Source organism: Triticum aestivum, chromosome 1A, assembly GCF_018294505.1.
Source record: "Triticum aestivum cultivar Chinese Spring chromosome 1A, IWGSC CS RefSeq v2.1, whole genome shotgun sequence".
Taxonomy (NCBI): Eukaryota; Viridiplantae; Streptophyta; class Magnoliopsida; order Poales; family Poaceae; genus Triticum; species Triticum aestivum.
In genome coordinates this window covers 128,006,186-128,025,965 of record NC_057794.1, presented here as the reverse complement: position 1 = coordinate 128,025,965, position 19,780 = coordinate 128,006,186, and positions in this window count along the sequence as shown.

The following is a 19,780-nucleotide window of genomic DNA, read 5'->3' as shown; positions in this document are numbered from 1 at the left end:
TACATCCACATCGGATGATCATGGGCCTGGAGTGGTTGGATGCGTCGACCGAGAAAGACCTCCAGCAGGTCCATCCCAGTCACCCCGTCATGGATGAGTTGGACGACCCGCTCAACCAGCACCTTGACCTGCGCCTTTTCTTCGGGGACCACCTTCAAGGAGGAGGGCTTCTCCACTCGAGCCAGGGAAAAGGGAGGAAGTCCGGTCGACTGACCCGGGGTCGGCTGATCCTTGCAGTAAAACCAAGTCGACTGCTAGCCGCGGACCGAGTCGGGAAGGATCATCACCGGGAAGGTGCTCTTGTTCCTCATCTGGATCCCCATGCCCCCGCACATCTGGATCACGTGCGTCCTCTCATCACTCGGATTGGCCTTTTTGACCGACTGGGAGCGGCAGGTGAAGATATGTTTGAAGAGGCCCCAATGCGGTCGACAGCCCAAGAAATTTTCACACATTGACACAAAAGCAGCCAAATAGACTATGGTGTTTGGAGTGAAGTGGTGGAGCTGAGCCCCAAAGAAGTTCAAAAAGCCCCGAAAGAAAGGATGGGGAGGCAGAGAAAATCCGCGATCGACGTGGGTGGCGAGGAGAACACACTCACCCTCCCTTGGCTGTGGCTCGGTCTCGTTCCCTGGGAGCCGCGCCGATTTGTGGGGGATCAGTCCCCCCTCCACCAGGTCGTCAAGGTCGTCCTGGCTGATCGTCGAGCGGATCCAGTCGCCCTGGATCCAGCCCGGCGGCAGGCTGGATCTCGACGAGGATCCGCCCCGGCTGGTCCGCTTGCCCTTCGCCTTCGCGGTCGCCTTCTTCGCGTGCTCCAGCGCCATCGTATTCTCTTTCCCCATGGCGGTGGATCGAGTTCGAGCGAGGGTCTGGCGACGAGAGCAGAAGCAAGTGTGGCGGAGTGGTCAGAGCAAGAAGAAAAGAGAATGGGAGCGCATGATGCAGAGACCCGGTCCGGTGCCTTTTATAAGGTCATTCCCCGAGTGACTGACTAGTAGGCCCAGACGATCTAAACAAATCCCGCAACAGTCGCGCGCGCAGTACGTGGCGAAAAATATGGCACGGAGATCGAGGAGACCTGCCTAACCCGTCCCAATTACCATGGCCTCGCCCGTCTGGCACGCTTCCCAAAATTCGAATCCCGTGAAATCCGTGGAGAGCAGAGCAACTGGTCAGACCAAAAACATCCTCCACATTATCATTCGGAACTCTACCGTGAAAGTTCACTCGACAAAAACTAAGAATGGACCAAGGCGACTGAAAAAGAAGTTGATGTTGTCTCCTCGATTTGTTGTTCCAGAACAAGTTATACTCATAGCACAAAGAATGAGTCGGAAGTGTTCTCAACTCCTTCCTCACTCAAACCCTGATCCATGCGGGGGCTAATGATGAAGCTATGTACCTAGGGTAGGGTCATGAATCTGCCCAAGATACCCTCCCCAAGGACATCTCTAAAGGAACCAGAAGCGGTCGAAACAAAATCATCATCCACTCGACCGTGAAGCTATGTTCCACTCGACAGTATAGAAGACACTCAACTGTGCGAACAACCACTTGACGATACGAGAAACCACTCGGAGTGTAGAAGGCCTAACGTCACTCAGGATGACAACGGTCGGTCTTTCACTCTACAACCTTAAAGATCATTTATATCTCTTTATTACTAGCGCTACCAGCAACGCCCTGCCTTAATGTACATTGAACCCTTTGTAACATGGGCTGGCTGGGGTCCTGGCGCACTCTATATAAGCCACCCCCTCCTCTGAGGCAAGGGTTCACACCCTTTGTAATTCACACGCATATATCCAGTCAACCGCCTCCGGGCTCCGAGACGTAGGGCTGTTACTTCCTCCGAGAAGGGCCTGAACTCGTAAAACTCGCGTGTACAACTCCTCCATAGCTAAGATCTTGCCTCTACATTCCTACCCCCCTATTCTACTGTCAGGCTTAGAACCACGCCACTTGGGACTTGAAAATGTCAGTTGATAAAAACCATATGCATTAGCCCCCAAGTGCCAAATGTATAACCTGTTATGTGCTTGGGACTTCAAATATGCACTACTAACTCATTAAATGTCGCTTGCAGGCTGATCTGAGCCAAAAATAATCTCAAATCGCCGACCTTCAGGAAAATATTAAGTCCCAGCAAGCAGAAACTTCCAAGGCTAAAGAAGAGCTGACTGGCGCTTTAACAGCCATGGAACAACTGAAGGAAGGCTTTAAAAGCGAACGAGGAGGATGGGACGCTGAAAAAGCAACTCTGCTAAAGCAGGCGAAGGACACTGAAACAACTCTTAAACCGGTAGCAGAAGAATTGACTGGCTTGAAGCGGCAAATCAATGCCATGACCATTGCTGTGTTTGGTAAGTGCCCTTATGATAAGCTTCAACATGTATTATCCCATAAACTGCCGGTTTATCAATATGTTTAATGATGCATGATCTGGCATTACCCACCCGGGCTCTGATATGGAGAAGAAGTTGAAGACCGCCTATACTCTTATAGAGCAGTTATATATCGGTGCACAGTGGATCATTTGCACTGCCGCTCATAACAAACCGCCCTCAAACCTGATCAAGGAAACATTAGAAAAGCTGCCAATGCTACCTGCCCGGTTGGATGAGTTAAAAAGGTTAGCTGCAAGGGCAGGTGCTCTGACTGCGCTAATCCGGGCTAAAGCCTGGATACCAGATCTTGACTCGGCTGACATAGGACGTGGCTATCCGAGCATAAAGGAAGAGGGGTCAGAGTTTCATAATGATGATCTTCAAGCTTTGACAAAGGAAATGCACCCATTAGCGAGGAAATTGGCCGAAGAAACAGATCTTTATCACTATTAGCTGCTTTATGATGTTGACAACAAATGACTTGCTGCGCCAACTCATGATGTGGAGAATCTTATCCCACCAATCCGTAAGCATACCTACACTCCTGATGTTGACCCCTCCACCCTTATAAGTGACGAAGCTGTATTCAAAGCCCTAACTGGAATCGGCTGGACCACCATTGATTTCTAGGTAAGTGGAGAGGAGGAGGGTGAACCCGTGCAGGATGATCCACAACCGTCAAGCCATCCTGGCGAAGAGTCATAATCCGAAGGCCGGTTTAATCTTCTGCATATTGTAATACTTGCTGAAAACAATTATCCTTTTGGGCATCAAAACACCTTGTAATAGGCTAGTTTAAACACTTAATCTGCTATGCCATCGTGCATATTCACTTTGCCTGATACTATTAATCCGTCATGATTTATGCTATGTCTGCTTATGATCTTTAGCAGCTTTATTTGACTTGTTTCTGCATATAACAAGTTGAAAGTGTCCTGGCGGTTTATCGCCGGACGGGTCATAATGCCCAACATATAATCCGGGTTTATAACCAGGCTGTAGTGAATGACAATCAAATATGAAATATATCATACCTGTGACATTGAATCACATCATTGGCTCACCAACTTTTTGTAGTAAGGGTGATAACCCAAATCTTGAGTACTGATAACTCCTCCCTGTTTTGTCAGTTTATAGTAAAGCCGGAGCGGGTTGTAATAAACACTGGTTTATTCGTATATCATACTGGCGACTTGTAGTCGAAGCCAGACCGTGTCAATCAACACCGGATTATAGTTGAATGTATACTGACGACTTATAATCGACAACAAAAACGGGTAATCAACACCGGATTAGTATAAAACACTTCAAAAGAAACATCAGAAAGATTTCAGAAGAAAATATGCAAAAACAGCGAGGCTTTTCATGGGCTGCCAGGGCACTGAGTTAAACATTTTACAAAGCCTTATAAAATGGACCTCACATCAACCAATCGTCATTTTAACTATGACAAGTTCAGGATCTTTATAAAATTGACTTGTCAAACGTTCGACGGGTCTACCAGGATTACCTGGACAGAGTGGCTTACTTAAAAAGGCAGGATAACCCGGGGTTTTAGGTGAATACACCTCGCTTCCAAGCCTGGCTTTTATAGCCTATTACAAGGTTATAGACTCTTTGTTCTTGTAGAAACAAAGAGCCCCCTAGTAATATTTTGAGCTATGCTCAATGGGTGCCTATGTTTGAGTTGTGCTTTGCAACAGACTCTCTTTGGCTCCTTTTGACCTTGGGTGGCAAGCCCCCAAGTGTTTTTTATATGTGGCTTATGAGCCGGATCAATTGGTAATTAGAACTCCGCTTTATAAACAGAAGCCCCCATGTAACCAAAAACCTTTCAAGGAATAGCAGCAGAGGCCCCGCTTTAGCAGGGATGCCGGTTTATTATATTGATCATCATAATATATACATTGTCAATAATATGTACATAAGAGGAGCCTATGGCTCAGGTGTAGTAAGGCCGAAGATGAGCTATATTCCATGGCCGGTGGGTCTCCTCCTCCGATTTACGTGAGTCTTTGTGCTCTCGAACATCGATAAGGTAGTACGACCAGTTGTGCAGATTCTTGCTGACCACAAAGGGTCCTTCCCAAGGAGGAGATAACTTGTGCATATCAGTCTGATCTTGGATGAGCCGGAGCACCAGATCCCCTTCTTGAAACATTCTGGTTTTAACCCGACAACTGTGATAACGATGCAGATCTTGCTGATAAATCGCCGAACGCGTCGCTGCAATATCACACTCCTCATCTAACAGGTCAAGTGCTTCCTGACGTGCCTTCTTATTGTCAGCTTCAACATAAGCCGCCACACGGGGTGAGTCATGACGGATGTCACTAGGGAGGACCGCCTCTGCTCCGTCAACCATGAAGAAAGGTGTATAACCCATAGATTGTTGGGCGTGGTATCGATGCTCCATAACACAGAAGGTAACTCCTCCACCCAACAACCCGACGTCCGCTTTAAAGGAACCATAAGACGGGGCTTGATGCCTCTTAGGATCTCTTGATTGGCTCTCCCCGCTTGACCATTAGATTGGGGTGAGCCACTGATGACACGTCAAGCCGGATGTGCTCATGTTGACAAAATTCTTTCATGGCACCCTTGGACAGATTAGTGCCATTATCAGTTATAATGCTGTGTGGAAAACCAAACTAGTAAATCATATTTTTGATGAACTGAACCGCCGTGGCTGCATCACACTTACTAACTGGCTCTGCCTCCACCCACTTAGTGAACTTATCAATTGCCACCAAAAGGTGGGTCTTCTTATCCTTGGACCTCTTAAAGGGCCCAACCATATCCAGTCCCCAAGTTGCAAACGGCCAAGTGATTGGAATCATCCTCAGTTCTTGAGTCGGAGCATGAGCGCGGCGTGAAAACTTCTGACAACCATCACACCTTTTTAGCAAGTCCTCAGCATCAGTATGAGCTGTCAACCAATAGAAGTCATGACGAAAAGCCTTAGCTACCAAGGATTTTGAACCGGCGTGGTGACCACAATCTCTTTCGTGGATCTCACGCAAAATCTCACAGCCTTCTTTAGGAGACACACAACGCTGAAACGCCCCTGTTACACTGCAATGATGCAATTCCCCATTGATAATGGTCATTGACTTGGATCACCGGATTATCTGCCTGGCCAAAGTTTCATCCTCCGGTAGCTCGCCCCGGTTCATATATGCCAAATATGGGACCGTCCAATCCGGAATAACATGAAGAGCTACCACTAACTGAGCCTCTGGGTCAGGAACAACCAAATCCTCCTCTGTAGGTAGCTTGATCAACGGGTTATGCAAAACATGCAGAAAAACATTGGGTGGAACCGGTTTACGTTGGGAACCCAAATGGCTTAAAGCGTCCGCCGCTTCATTCTTTCGCCGGTCCACATGGTCAACCTGATAACCCTTGAAGTGACCTGCAACAATATCTACTTCTCGACGATACGCTGCCATGAGCTGGTCCTTGGAATCCCAAGTACCAGATACTTGCTGAGCCACCAGGTCTGAGTCACCAAAGCACTTAACCCGGCTTAGATTCATCTCCTTAGCCACTCGAAGACCATGGAGTAAAGCCTCATATTCAGTTGCATTGTTAGTGTAAGGGAACATTAAACGGAGAACATAACAAAACTTATCACCTCGTGGGGAAGTTAACACGACTCCAGCCCCCGAGCCCTCCAATTGCCCCAACCCATCAAAATGAATAGTCCAATAAGTATGATCCGACTTTTCTTCTAGTGCCTGTAACTCTGTCCAGTCATTGATAAAATCCACAAGTGCTTGGGACTTGATTGCCGTATGAGGCACATATTTTAATCCGTGGGGTCCAAGATCAATGGCCCACTTGGCAACCCAACCTGTTGCTTCCCTGTTTTCGATGATATCTCCCAAAGGGGCAGAACTGACCACAGTGATGGGATGACCCTGAAAATATTGCTTAAGCTTCCGGCTTGCCATGAAAACTCCATACACCAGTTTCTGCCAATGTGGGTACCTCTGTTTGGACTCAATGAGCACCTCACTGATATAATAAACTGATCGTTGAACCGGATACTCCTTCCCAGCTTCCTTGCGCTCCACCACAATGGCCCCACTAACATCCCGGGCATTAGTAGCCACATATAACAACAGCGACTCTTTATTGACCAGAGCAGCAAGGATAGGTGGCTCAACTAACTAATTTTTCAAGTCCTCAAACGCCGCATTAGCAGCATCACTCCAGACAAAATTATCTTCCTTTTTTATCATCTGATATAGAGGGATAGCCTTCTCTCCTAATCGGCTGATAAACCGGCTCAATGCTGCAATACGACCCGCCAGACGTTGAACATCATTAATACACGCCGGTTTAGCCAGAGACGTAATAGCCTTGATCTTTTCCAGATTAGCTTCAATGCCCCTGTTAGACACTAGAAAACCCAAGCGCCTACCTGCCGGAACACCAAAAACACACTTGGCCGGATTAAGCATCATCTTATAGACCTTGAGATTATCAAAAGTTTCCTTCAAGTCAACTATCAACATCTGCTCCTTTCTGGACTTCACCACAATGTCATCCACATAAGCATGAACATTGCGCCCAATCTGATTATGAAGACAATTCTGCACGCAGCGCTGGTAAGTCGCCTGGGCGCTCTTGAGCCCAAAAGGCATAGATACATAGCAGAAGGCTCCAAAGGGAGTTATAAAAGTTGTCTTCTCCTGGTCCTTAACTACCATTTTGATCTGATGATAACCAGAATAAGCATCCAGAAAGCTCAAACGCCCACAACCCGCCGTAGCATCAATGGTTTGATCAATATGAGGGAGAGCGAAGGGATCAGCTGGACAAGCCTTGTTCAAATCTGTGTAGTCCACACACATTCACCAAGTGCCGTTCTTCTTAAGCACTAGCACCGGGTTAGCTAACCACTCAGGGTGAAAAACCTCCACAATAAACCCTGCTGCCAAGAGCCGGGCTACCTCCTCACCAATAGCCTTACACCTTTGTTCATTGAAGCGGCGAAGAAACTGCCTGACCGGTTTAAACTCAGGATCAATATTAAGAGTGTGCTCAGCGAGTTCCCTCGGTACACCCGGCAAGTCAGAAGGTTTCCATGCAAAGATGTCCCAGTTCTCACGGATGAACTCGATGAGCGCGCTTTCCTATTTCAGATCCAGATTAGCACTGATGCTAAACTGCTTGGATGAATCGCCAGGAACAAAATCAACTAACTTGGTTTCCTCAGCCGATTTAAACTTCAATGCCGGATCATGCTCTATAGTTGGTTTTTTCAAAGAAGTCATATCCGCCGGATCAACATTGTCCTTGTAAAATTTCGACTCCTCTGTTGCACATACCGACTCAGCATAAGCCGCATCACCCTCTTCACATTCCAAAGCGATCTTACGGCTGCCATGTACCATGATGGTCCCCTTATGACCCATCATCTTGAGCTGGAGATATACATAACAGGGCCTTTCCATGAACTTAGCATAAGCCAGCCGTCCAAATAGGGCATGATAAGGGCTCTTGATTTTTACCACTTCAAAAGTCAATGTCTCTAATCTTGAATCATGATCATCTCTGAAAGCAACCTCTAGAGCTAGCTTACCAACATGGTATGCCGATTTACCAGGTACCACACCATGGAAAACAATATTCGATGGTTAAAGATTTTTATCCGTTAACCCCATGCGATGGAAGGTTTCATAATAAAGGATATTGATGCTGCTCCCTCCATCCATGAGCACCTTGGTGAACTTATACCCCCCAACCTGAGGTGTCACCACCAATGCCAGATGACATGGGTTATCAACCTAGGGTGGATGATCCTCTCGACTCCACAAAATGGGACCAACACAAATAACGGGGCACTGCTGGTTCAACGAAGTTTACTGCCCTTTTATGAAGCTTCTGATCGCGCCTGCATAAGCTAGTGGTGAGGAGATGATACTGCCCACTATTCAACTGCTTCGGATTACTCTGGTAACACGATTGCTGCTGCTGCTGACTTCCCTGTTGATTATAACCACCTTGGTTGCCATGACTGCCTTGATTGCCATGTCTGCTTTGGTTGCCTTGAAATCCCGAACCAGAACTGCCTCAACCATAACCTGGCCCATGAGAACCGCCTCCTGAACCGCCGGGCGACCCATGATCGTATTGGAAAAGATCCGAGTTTTTGAACTCCCGCATAATAAAGCAATCCTTCCAAAGATGCGTGGCTGGTCTCTCTCGCGTCCCGTGCCTTGGACAAGGCTGGTTTAATAGGCGCTCAAGAATGACACTTGATCCTCCACTCCGCGGGGGCGGTTTACTCTTACGACACTGATTATTATTCTGCGTGTTGGTGTTAACCACAAAATCCAAACTGTTATCTGCTTTGCACTTACCAATGTTTCCATGACCCGCCGGGTTATGCTGCCGCCCCTTATTATTGCCACTCTTCTTTCCCTTCCCCGGCTTTTCATCATCAGACTCGGGGTCCTTGCTACTATCAGAGTCAGTATACTTAACCAGAGCTGCCATAATCGTGCCCATGTCATTGCAGTGATGCTTGAGCCGTCCCAATTTCAGCTTCAAAGGCATGAACCGGCAATTGCCCTCTAGCGTTAAAATTGCTGTATCGGCATTGATGCGGTCCAACGAATGCAAGATTTCCAAAACCCAGCGCACCCAATAGATTGTCGATTCACATTCTTCTTGGACACAAGCGGCTAAGTCTACAATTGACATGGGCTGCTTGCACGTGTCCTTGAAATTCTGGATAAACCGGGCCTTTAACGCAGCCCACGACCCAATGGATTTAGCTGGCAAACTTTTTAGCCAAGTGCGAGTTGTTCCTTCCAACATCATGGTGAAGTATTTAGCACAGGCCGCATCATCCACATCTAGCATCTCCATTGCCATCTCATACCTTTCGATCCATGATTCGGGGGGTAAATCGGCAGTATAGTTGGCCACTTTGCGTGGTCCTTTGAAATCCTTGGGCAGTCGTACATTACGTAGAGCCGGGATGAGACACGGTACCCGCAAAGAGCTGGAGGTAACTCCTGGCTCCATCGAAGTTGTTGGACGAACCGGAGTAAGCTGACGGGCCACGTACTGCGCCACTAACTCGGCTTCCTTACGCGCTCTACCCTGATCCACCAAATCCTGAGCATTAGTACCACCCCATGTTGGATTATGCCCTCGAGGCGGGTTACGGCCCCGCGCATTTCTTGGCACAGCCGGTTCATCAAGGTGCCTGCTGGAACTCCAGCTTGGGCGGCTGTATGAATATGCCTGCTGCTGAGTCAAAGCTGTCTGAAGGAGCTTGAGGGAGTCCTGGATTAGGGGGTGTTCGGATAGCCGGACTATACCTTCAGCCAGACTCCTGGACTATGAAGATACAAGATTGAAGACTCTGTCCCGTGTCCGGAAGGGACTTTCCTTGGCGTGGAAGGCAAGCTTGGCGATACGGATATGTAGATCTCCTACCATTGTAACCGACTTTGTGTAACCCTAACCCTCTCCGGTGTCTATATAAACCGGAGGGTTTTAGTCCGTAGGACAACGTACACATCAACAATCATACCATAGGCTAGCTTCTAGGGTTTAGCCTCTTCGATATCATCGTAGATCTACTCTTGTACTACCCATCTCCAGTCCCATCTTTATCAAGATTAATATTGGCAAACAAAGATTTAATAGGAGAGACACCAATCACTTTTATATCTTCATCATTATTACCCTCTAGATCTTCCAGTTTAGCGGCCATCTTATTAACTAAGGTGGCTTGCTTATCCGAAATTTGGTCTACTAAATTTTCAAGATGGGCAAACTGAGATTTCAAACCATAAAATTCCTTAGACATATCATCCAGCTCTTTATTCATGTACTCCATAAAACTTTTTTGTTCTTTAAGCTCATTTCTGAAGAAATTATTATGCTCAAATTGCAAAGACATAAAGCTTCTAACGTTGTTCTCAATTTCCTCAAACCTTCTAAGGTGAGGATCAACATTTTTGGGCAAGGCCATCAGGGCAAGCAGACACACAAGAAGCAAGCAAAAAGAGACGAACGGAAAAAAGGGCAAACAGAAAAGAGGCGAATAAAACGGCAAGGGTGAAGTGGGGGAGAGGAAAACGAGAGGCGAATGGAAAATAATGTAATGCGAGGGATAAGAGTTTGTGATGGGTACTTGGTATGTCTTGACTTCTGTGTAGATCTCCCCCGCAACGGTGCCAGAAATGGATAGTTGTCGGGAGATCAAATCTCGACTTGACCTGGTGCAAATCTCCCCGGCAACGGCGCCAGAAATCCTTCTTGCTACCTCTTGAGCATGCATTGTTTTTCCCTTGAAGAGGAAAGGCTGATGCAGCAAAGTAGCGTAAGTATTTCCCTCAGTTTTTGAGAACCAAGGTATCAATCCAGTAGGAGACTACACGCAAATCCCCTAGTACCTGCACAAACAAACAAGAACCTCACAACCAACGCGATAAAGGGGTTGTCAATCCCTTCACGGTCACTTACGAGAGTGAGATCTGATAGATATAATAAGATAAATATTTTTGGTATTTTGTTGATATAGATTGGAAAATAAAGATTGCAAAATAAATAGTAAATTAGAATTGTAGATTGGAAACTTATATGATGTAAAGTAGACCCGGGGGGCATAGGTTTCACTAGTTGCTTCTCTCAAGATAGCATGTATTACGGTGGGTGAACAAATTACTGCCGAGCAATTGATAGAAAAGCGCATAGTTATGATGATATCTAAGGCAATGATTATGAATATAGGCATCATGTCCGTGAAAAGTAGACCGAAATGATTCTGCATCTACTACTATTACTCCACACATCGCCCGCTATCCAGCATGCATCTAGAGTATTAAGTTCATAAGAACGGAGTAACGCTTTAGGCAAGATGACATGATGTAGAGGGATAAACTCAAGCAATATGATATAAACCCCATGTTTTTATCCTCGATGGCAACAATACAATATGTGTCGTTCCCCTTTCTATCACTGGGATTGAGCACCTCAAGATTGAACCCAAAGCTAAGCACTTCTCCCATTGCAAGAAAGATCAATCTAGTAGTCCAAACCAAACTGATAATTTGAAGAGACTTACAAAGATATCAAATCATGCATATAACAATTCAGAGAAGAATCAAATAATATTCATAGATAATCAAGTCATAAACCCACAATTCATCGGATCTCGGCAAACACACCGCAAAAAGAGTCACATTGGATAGATCTCCAAGAAGATCGAAGAGAACTTTGTATTGAGATCCAAAGAGAGAGAAGAAGCCATCTAGCTAATAACTATGGACCCGAAGGTCTGGTAAACTACTCACACATCATCGGAGAGGCTATGGTGTTGATGTAGAAGCCCTCCGTGATCGAATCCCCCTCCGGCAGATCGCCGGAAAAGGCCCCAAGATGGGATCTCACAGGTACAGAAGGTTGCGGCGGTGGAAAAGGTGTTTCATTGCTCCCCCCGAAGGTTTCAGGGTATAAGAGTATATATAGGCGAAAGAAGTAGGTCGGTGGAGCTGCGAGGGGCCCACGAGGGTAGGGGGCACGCCTAGCCCCCCTGGGCGTGCCCTCCTACCTCGTGTCCGCCTCGCTGCTTCCTTGACATCCACTCCAAGTCTCCTGGATCACGTTTGTTCCAAAAAAGATCCTCGCGAAGGTTTCATTCCGTTTGGATTCCGTTTGATATTCCTTTTCTGTGAAACACTGAAATAGGCAAAAAACAGCAATTTGCACTGGGCTTTTGGTTAGTAGGTTAGTCCCAAAAATAATATAAAAAGGTATATTAAATCCCATTAAACATCCAAAACAGATAATATAATAGCATGGAACAATAAAAAATTATAGATATGTTGGAGACGTACCACCGGACAGGTATCCGGTTTTGGCTATGCGCCATATCTCGGCGCCGCCCACCTCGAATATGGATCCCTTTTGGGAGCAAGGGACGAGGCAGAATAGTTTTTTTCCATAACTCAAAGTGGGCTTCGCAGCCTAGGAACAGCTCGCAAAGAGCGACGAAGCCCGTGATGTGCAGAATGGAGCCCAGCATAAGATTGTGCAGTTGGAGGCCGTAATACTCCAAGAGACCTCAGAGGAAAGGATTGATTGTAAATCCAACGCCCCTCGAGAGAAAGGAAATGAAGCACACTCGCTTCCCTTCTGAAGGATTCGGGAAAATTTCTGCCAGGGCTTCGCCTGTGAAAGGAGTTAATCCCGCCCATACCGGGACTAGATCCGCTGGGGGAAGGTAACCTTGCACCTGGAGCTTGGTCAACTAGGCGTCGGATACTGAGCATCTCTCCCAATCGCCTTTTTCGGATCCATGAGGGCAGTAGGAAGAACTGGGAGAGCTAGCCATGTTTGAGTGGTTTCTCCTAGCAAGCTCTAAATATTTTCTGCCTGGTGTGGAATGGCATCTGAGATCCAATCCCTTTAAATAAACGCCTTTTTTACAGCCAGGGTGCTATGTGCAAAAAATACTCCGACCTTTTGTATTCGTTCGACACGTGGAAGCAGTAGAGACGGAGGCACGGGAGCCAAAGGGCATGACATTAAATGAAAAGCCAAACATAACTCTTTGGGTCAATATGCTTTGAAGTATTCGGAGGAGGAACCCGCCTTGCAATGCTGAAGACAACCTGCACGTTGGACACACCATCTTTGAAGCCTGGTTCTGGTGCTACTAAGGGAGTCCTGGATTAAGGGGTCCTCGGGCGTCCGGGCTATATGACATGGGCCGGACTAATGGGCCATGAAGATACAAGACAGACGACTTCCTCCCATGTCCGGATGGGACTCTCCTTGGCGTGGAAGGCAAGCTTAGCGTGCGGATATGAATAGTCCTTTCTATGTAAACCAACTCTGTACAACCCTAGCCCCCTCCGATGTCTATATAAACCGGAGGGTTTAGTCCGTAGAGGCAATCATAATCATACATGCTAGACAACTAGGGTTTAGCCATTACAATCTTGTGGTCGATCAACTCTTATAACCCCTATAATCATCAAAGTCAATCAAGAGGGCCCAAACTTGGGGAAAACATCGTGTCCCTTGTCTCCTGTTATCATCAATCCTTAGACGCACAGTTCGGGACCCCCTACCCGAGATCTGCCGGTTTTGACACCGACAACACCCATTTCAGCTTTTGTTTGCATGGGCCTTCAACCTGTTTGATGAACTTTTCCCAAGCCCTGCCCGCTGGTAAAGAAAATGAATAAAGGAGTTATGAATTAGTTGATCTCAGGAAATGAACTAAAGAAGCCGACATAGTGCGATAATGATTGAAATTACCTGTCGACCATCCCCCTCACGATTGCGTAGTCATTAATGTCTTTAAGTAGTGAGTCCAGTAATTGAACTTTTCCCTCGTCAACTTCAATGATTAGCAGGATCCAATGAAAACTGCATGCGCATACGTTTGTATAATTAAGCGGGCATGTGCATAACTCATCAACTACACTTATTAACATCTAGTAAGCAAAAACAGATTTTGTAGTACAACACAGTGTCACTCACCTGAAGTTGTAAGGAAGTAGTATTTTTGGTTGGGTATTTAGTCGCTTCAAGAACTCTAGCAAGCTTCTCTCTGTGTCTTTTCGATCCCATTCACGTGACCATGTCTCTTGATTAGTGGTATTAATTTGGGTCAATGAACCCAATGCCATAGCATCCAGCTCTTTTCATTTCATAGATTTTCATTCTGCATAATACCACAGAAAAGAATATAGTGAAGATAATTACAGGTAATGAACGAGCACTACAGCTAGCCAAGGAATTAAAATTCAAAAATAAATGACTTACAAACAATAGAAACTGATAATAGATTTGTCGAGTATGTCTTGATTGAATAACTGAAACATTTCTTGAAACTCAACCCACAAATCTTTTTCATGGAAGTCATGCTCTGCCTTGAATTTCACCATGAGGGACTCTCGATTGGTCTTTACTTCTCTCGGGTACCATTCATGCAATTCATACATTCTCGTTGATAGAAGCGGGATCTCCTCGAGCTTGACCAGAGGTTGGCCGCAGACATATTTCCATTGTAGTTCCTCCTCTGTAAACGTTTGGAAGTCCTCGATGCATAGGAGTTGTTCTACAGTGACACCGGCCTCTTTAGTCTGCTTTTTATGATCGTCGGTTATTACCAGCTAATCGGCGGTCCTCCCATGTGGTTCTACAATGAGTAGGGGGATCGATTGCACTGCCTGTTCTCCCAGCTGGGGGACAGTTTTCCTGCTTTTTTTACCAGTTGCTTAGCTCGAGCTCGAGCTCGACTCCTTCTCTTTTTGTGCATGATGGGAAATCTTGATAGAGCGCTCATAGTCTGAGTCCCTATGCTTCACAACCAGTTGAGCATTATCAATAAAGTGTTGTACCACTTTCTTAGGTACTTTCTACTTTGGCAGCAGGGGGGTTCGGTGCAAAATGCGCTGCCACTTGGGAAGCCACCTCGGCTTTGTTTTCCTCTTCAGTCATGTGGTCAGGCAACTTCAGAAGATGCTTAAGGCTTGGACCAAATTTGAATTTCTTCCTCCTTTTGTACCGCTAGCCGCGTAGCTGCGGCGCCTCTCTTCCACTGTTGCTGAGGTAGCAGAGACGGCTGATGCAGTGCCTGACTTGGAGGAGGAGTCGGCTGACGTGGTGTCAGACTTGGCGGAGGAGGAGTTGGCTGATGCGGTGCCGTACTTGGAGGAGGAGGAATGGGCTGGCGTGGTGGCGGACTTGGAGGAGCAGGAGTTTGCTGACGCGGTGGTGGACTTGGAGGAGGAGTCGGCTGACGCGGTGTCGGTGGCCTTGGAAAGAGGATGCAATCCTTTCTCCATAGAATGATGCGATGTATGGCCTCTCCCAGTGTGCGCTACTCGTCACCTCTAGGAATGTCAAGCTGTAGCCCCAAATATCCCGTCATCACTTCATCAACCCCGACACGAGCATAGCCAGCTGTAATCGGATTGCAATGGAAGGTTGCTACAGGGTTTTTTGTTAAAGCATCACTACTGCAGGATGCTACTAATGCGACACTACAATCAGAGACCCTTCGACGAAACTGTGTGCGATGCCATAATCGCAAACGGTGGTGTAAAAACCCGTCAAAAGGTGCAAAATGTTTGTGATGGAGGATGCATCAAACACGGTTCAGATTTTAGTTGCATGTGCGATGCAGGGCATACAGTTTAGCTCAATTAACTGTTTGCGATGAGGAGGAACAAAAGAAACAGGCAACCAGATGAAGGTGTGTGCGATGTACAGCATACGATTCAGTCAGATGAACTATTTGTGATTAGGCAACACAAAAGAAACGGTCAGCCAGATCAAAGGTGTGTGCGATATAGGACATGCCTTTCACTCGGATGAACTTTTTACGTTGAGACATGGGAGTAGAAATGGTTCAAATGAACAAGATGTGTGTGATATGAGGCAAACAGGTGTGTAATCGGAAACATGTGCGAAGACCGATAACAACACAGACAATTACTGCTGACAAGCCGTGTGTGTTGTGAGCAAACGATTGCTAGTATACAATTGTGAGTGATTGATGAAAACATCACCGACGGGTTACATTGTTTAGTCCGTGTGTGATGTGTTTTTGTTTGTCTGCACAACATCTACGCTCTATCTACAGAGCATCAACATATATACTTAAAAGGACAACATTGCATAACCAAATTAAGCCTACAATTACACAAGTGACTACACACATAACATTTCCACACACCAAAGCAAGCAATTACATGCATACTAAAGTAGGAGAAACGAGGATCTAATCACATACTTATTGTTGCGATGACGCTTGCCATTGCTCTGCTTCTAGCTGGATCCCTGGCCATTTTGGGGAAGGAGGTACTTCCTCATTTCAATGATCCGCCTGTACATGTCGTAGCTCGTGTACGCCTCCTTGGCCGTGTACACGACATGAGCTTTGTCGAGTTTCTCCATCCAGGCCGAGTGCCAGGAACGCTTGTCCTTGTTGCACGAATCCTTCATGTCTCTGTAGTAGGGGTCCATGATGGCCTCGGCGAGGTGAACCAGTGAGTCCTTCTCATGCTCCTTGCTGCCCCAGATCTTGTATTGGCCCCGTATGTCGACAAGATTCTGGCAGGCGATGCCCGAATTCCCGAGCGCCTTTACATCGTTGGTGATGTCCACCATAGCGAACATGTAGTGGGGGCTGTTAACAAACCTGGCGAAACGTTCGCAAGGCCTTGTGGCCAGGTGATACATCTCCAACATATCTATAATTTTTGATTGCTCCATGCTATGTTATCTACTGTTTTGGGCAATATTGGGCTTTATTATCCACTTTTATATCATTTTTGGGACTAACCTATTTACCGGAGGCCTAGCCCAGATTTGCTGTTTTTTTGCCTATTTCAGTGCTTCGAAGAAAAGGAATATCAAACGGAGTCGAAACGGAACGAAATCAACTGGAGAAGTTATTTTTGGAAGGAAATCTACCGGAAAAGCTTGGAGTGCACGTTAGGAAAGAAGGGAGGTGCCCACGAGGGTGGGGGGGCGCGCCCCTGCCTCGTGGCCCCCCTTCGGTCCACCAATGTACTTCTTTCACCCATATATACCTACGTACCCTAAAACTTCTAGAACAGACAATAGATCGGGAGTTCCGCCACCAGAAGCCTCCGTAGCCATCGAAAACCAATCTAGACCCGTTCCGGCACCCTGCCGGAGGGGGAATCCTTCTCCGATGGCCATCTTCATCATCCCGGTGCTCTCCATGACGAGGAGGGAGTAGTTCTCCCTCGGGGCTGAGGGTATGTACCAGTAGCTATGTGTTTGATCTCTCTCTCTCTCTCTCTCTCTCTCTCTCTCGTGTTCTTGAGATGATACGATCTTGATGTATCACGAGCTTTGCTATTATAGTTGGATCCTATGATGTTTTCTTCCGCCTCTACTCTCTTGTAATGAATTGAGTTTTCCCCTTGAAGTAATCTTATCGGATTGAGTCTTTAAAGATTTGAGAACACTTGATGTATGTCTTGCCGTCGATATCTGTGGTGACAATGGGATATCACGTGATTTACTTGATGTATGGTTTGGTGATCAACTTGCGGGTTCCGCCCATGAACCTATGCATAGGGGTTGGCACACGTTTTCGTCGTGATTCTCCGGTAGAAACTTTGGGGCACTCTTTGAGGTTATATGTGTTGGTTGAATAGACGAATCTGAGATTGTGTGATGCATATCGTATAATCATACCCACGGATACTTGAGGTGACATTGGAGTATCTAGGTGACGTTAGGGTTTTGGTTGATTTGTGTCTTAAGGTGTTATTCTAGTACGATCTCTAGGGCTGTTTGTTACACTTATAGGAATAGTCCAACGGATTGATTGGAAATAATAACTTTGAGGTGGTTTCGTACCCTACCATAATCTCTTCGTTCGTTCTCTGCTATTAGTGACTTTGGAGTGACTCTTTGTTGCATGTTGAGGGATAGTTATGTGATCCAATTATGTTAGTATTGTTGGGGGAACTTGCACTAGCGAAAGTATGAGCCCTAGGCCTTGTTTCAACTCATTGCAATACCGTTTACGCTCTCTTTTATCATTCATTACCTTGCTGTTTTTATAATTTCAGATTACAAATACCTTTATCTACCATCCATATACCACTTGTATCACCATCTCTTCGCCGAACTAGTGCACCTATACAATTTACCATTGTATTGGGTGTGTTGGGGACACAAGAGACTCTTTGTTATTTGGTTGCAGGGTTGCTTGAGAGAGACCATCTTCATCCAATGCCTCCTACGGATTGATAAACCTTAGGTCATCCACTTGAGGGATATTTGCTACTGTCCTACAAACCTCTGCACTTGGAGGCCCAACAACGTCTACAAGAAGAAGGTTGTGTAGTAGACATCAAGCTCTTTTCTGGCGCCGTTGCCAGGGAGGTGAGTGCTTGAAGGTATATCTTTAGATCTTGCAATCGAGTCATTTAATTTCTTGTTTTATCACTAGTTTAGTCTATAAAAGAAAATTTAAAAAAAATGGAATTAAGTTTGCCTCATATGCTTCATCTTTTTAATATCTTTCGTGAGTATGATGGAAAGGAAAATTGTGCTCAAGTGCTAGAAGAAGAATGCATTAGAATGTTTGGAACTAAATATTTGAATGATGAGCATGATTGCAATGTTTTTAGTACGAATTCTTTGAATATCCATGATACTAATGATGATTGCACTAGTTATGATGAAAATGTCTCCTATAAACATGTCAATTTTTGTGGAGTGCATTGGGTTTGTAAGTACACACCAAATAGAGAAGATAGATATTGCAAGAAGCATAAGTACTTAGAAACTAAATTGTTGCAAGAAGAGCTAGATGATTGTGCTGAAAATTTAAATTTTCTTGGCCATACTTGTGAGCTTTGTAATGAACGTGGTCATTTAATTATCCGATGCAAATTGTTTCATGATCTAACCGTGTCCAAAAATTGTGATGACTTGATTTCCCTTGCACATTATAATGAACTTAGTTTGCTTATGGGCTACGAAGAAATGAAACGTATAACTAAGGATATTCCAAAATTTGCCCTTGATAGAGTTCTTCATTTTGACCTAGAGGAAATTTATATGTATTGTGCGGTGAATTGTATTGAAAATCCTTATATTGCCAACTACATAAAGAAAAGAAAGAAATAGAAGATGAAGAGAATACTAATGAAAGGGAAGAGGCTTCCCAATACCCTCCTATTATTTCTTATGATGAATCAAGTAACGAGGAGGAGCCTCCTATTCAACCAATCTCATTAATAAGGAGCTCCAAAAAGAGGATTGAACCCACACATGATGTGGAGAAGAAGAAGAAAAGAAAAAGGAAGAGAGGTAAAAACATATCTCTCTCAAATAATGCTACTCCTATTACTATTGTGCCTCATGAGAATATAATTGTGGAAGATAATTATACTTCTTATGATCTTGAAAATCTTTTTAGCACTTGCTTGGAAGAATATGATAATTGCTATACTATTGGTGCTATCCATACTATTAATGATGAGAGTGATTATGCTTATAATATGAAAAGGCCCAAGCTTGGGGATGCTATGTTTGATGAAGATGATGTTTTTGAGAATATATTTGCTGCAATTAATGTTTGTCCCAAGCTTGGGGGTGCTATGTTTAATGAAGATGATATTTTTAGTCTCCCAAGTTTTTATATGCAAATTTATAATGATGATAGCATGCCTCCTACTTATGATGATTATTGTGATGATACTTATGCTATAAAGAGTAGTGATTATATTTATAAAACTTGTCATGATTATGGTTACCCCTTTTCTGAACATTACTCTTTTAATGTGGAAACAATTTTAGTATTCGAGTTTCTTATGATACTCCCTCTATTCCGAATGAGAAGAATTTTG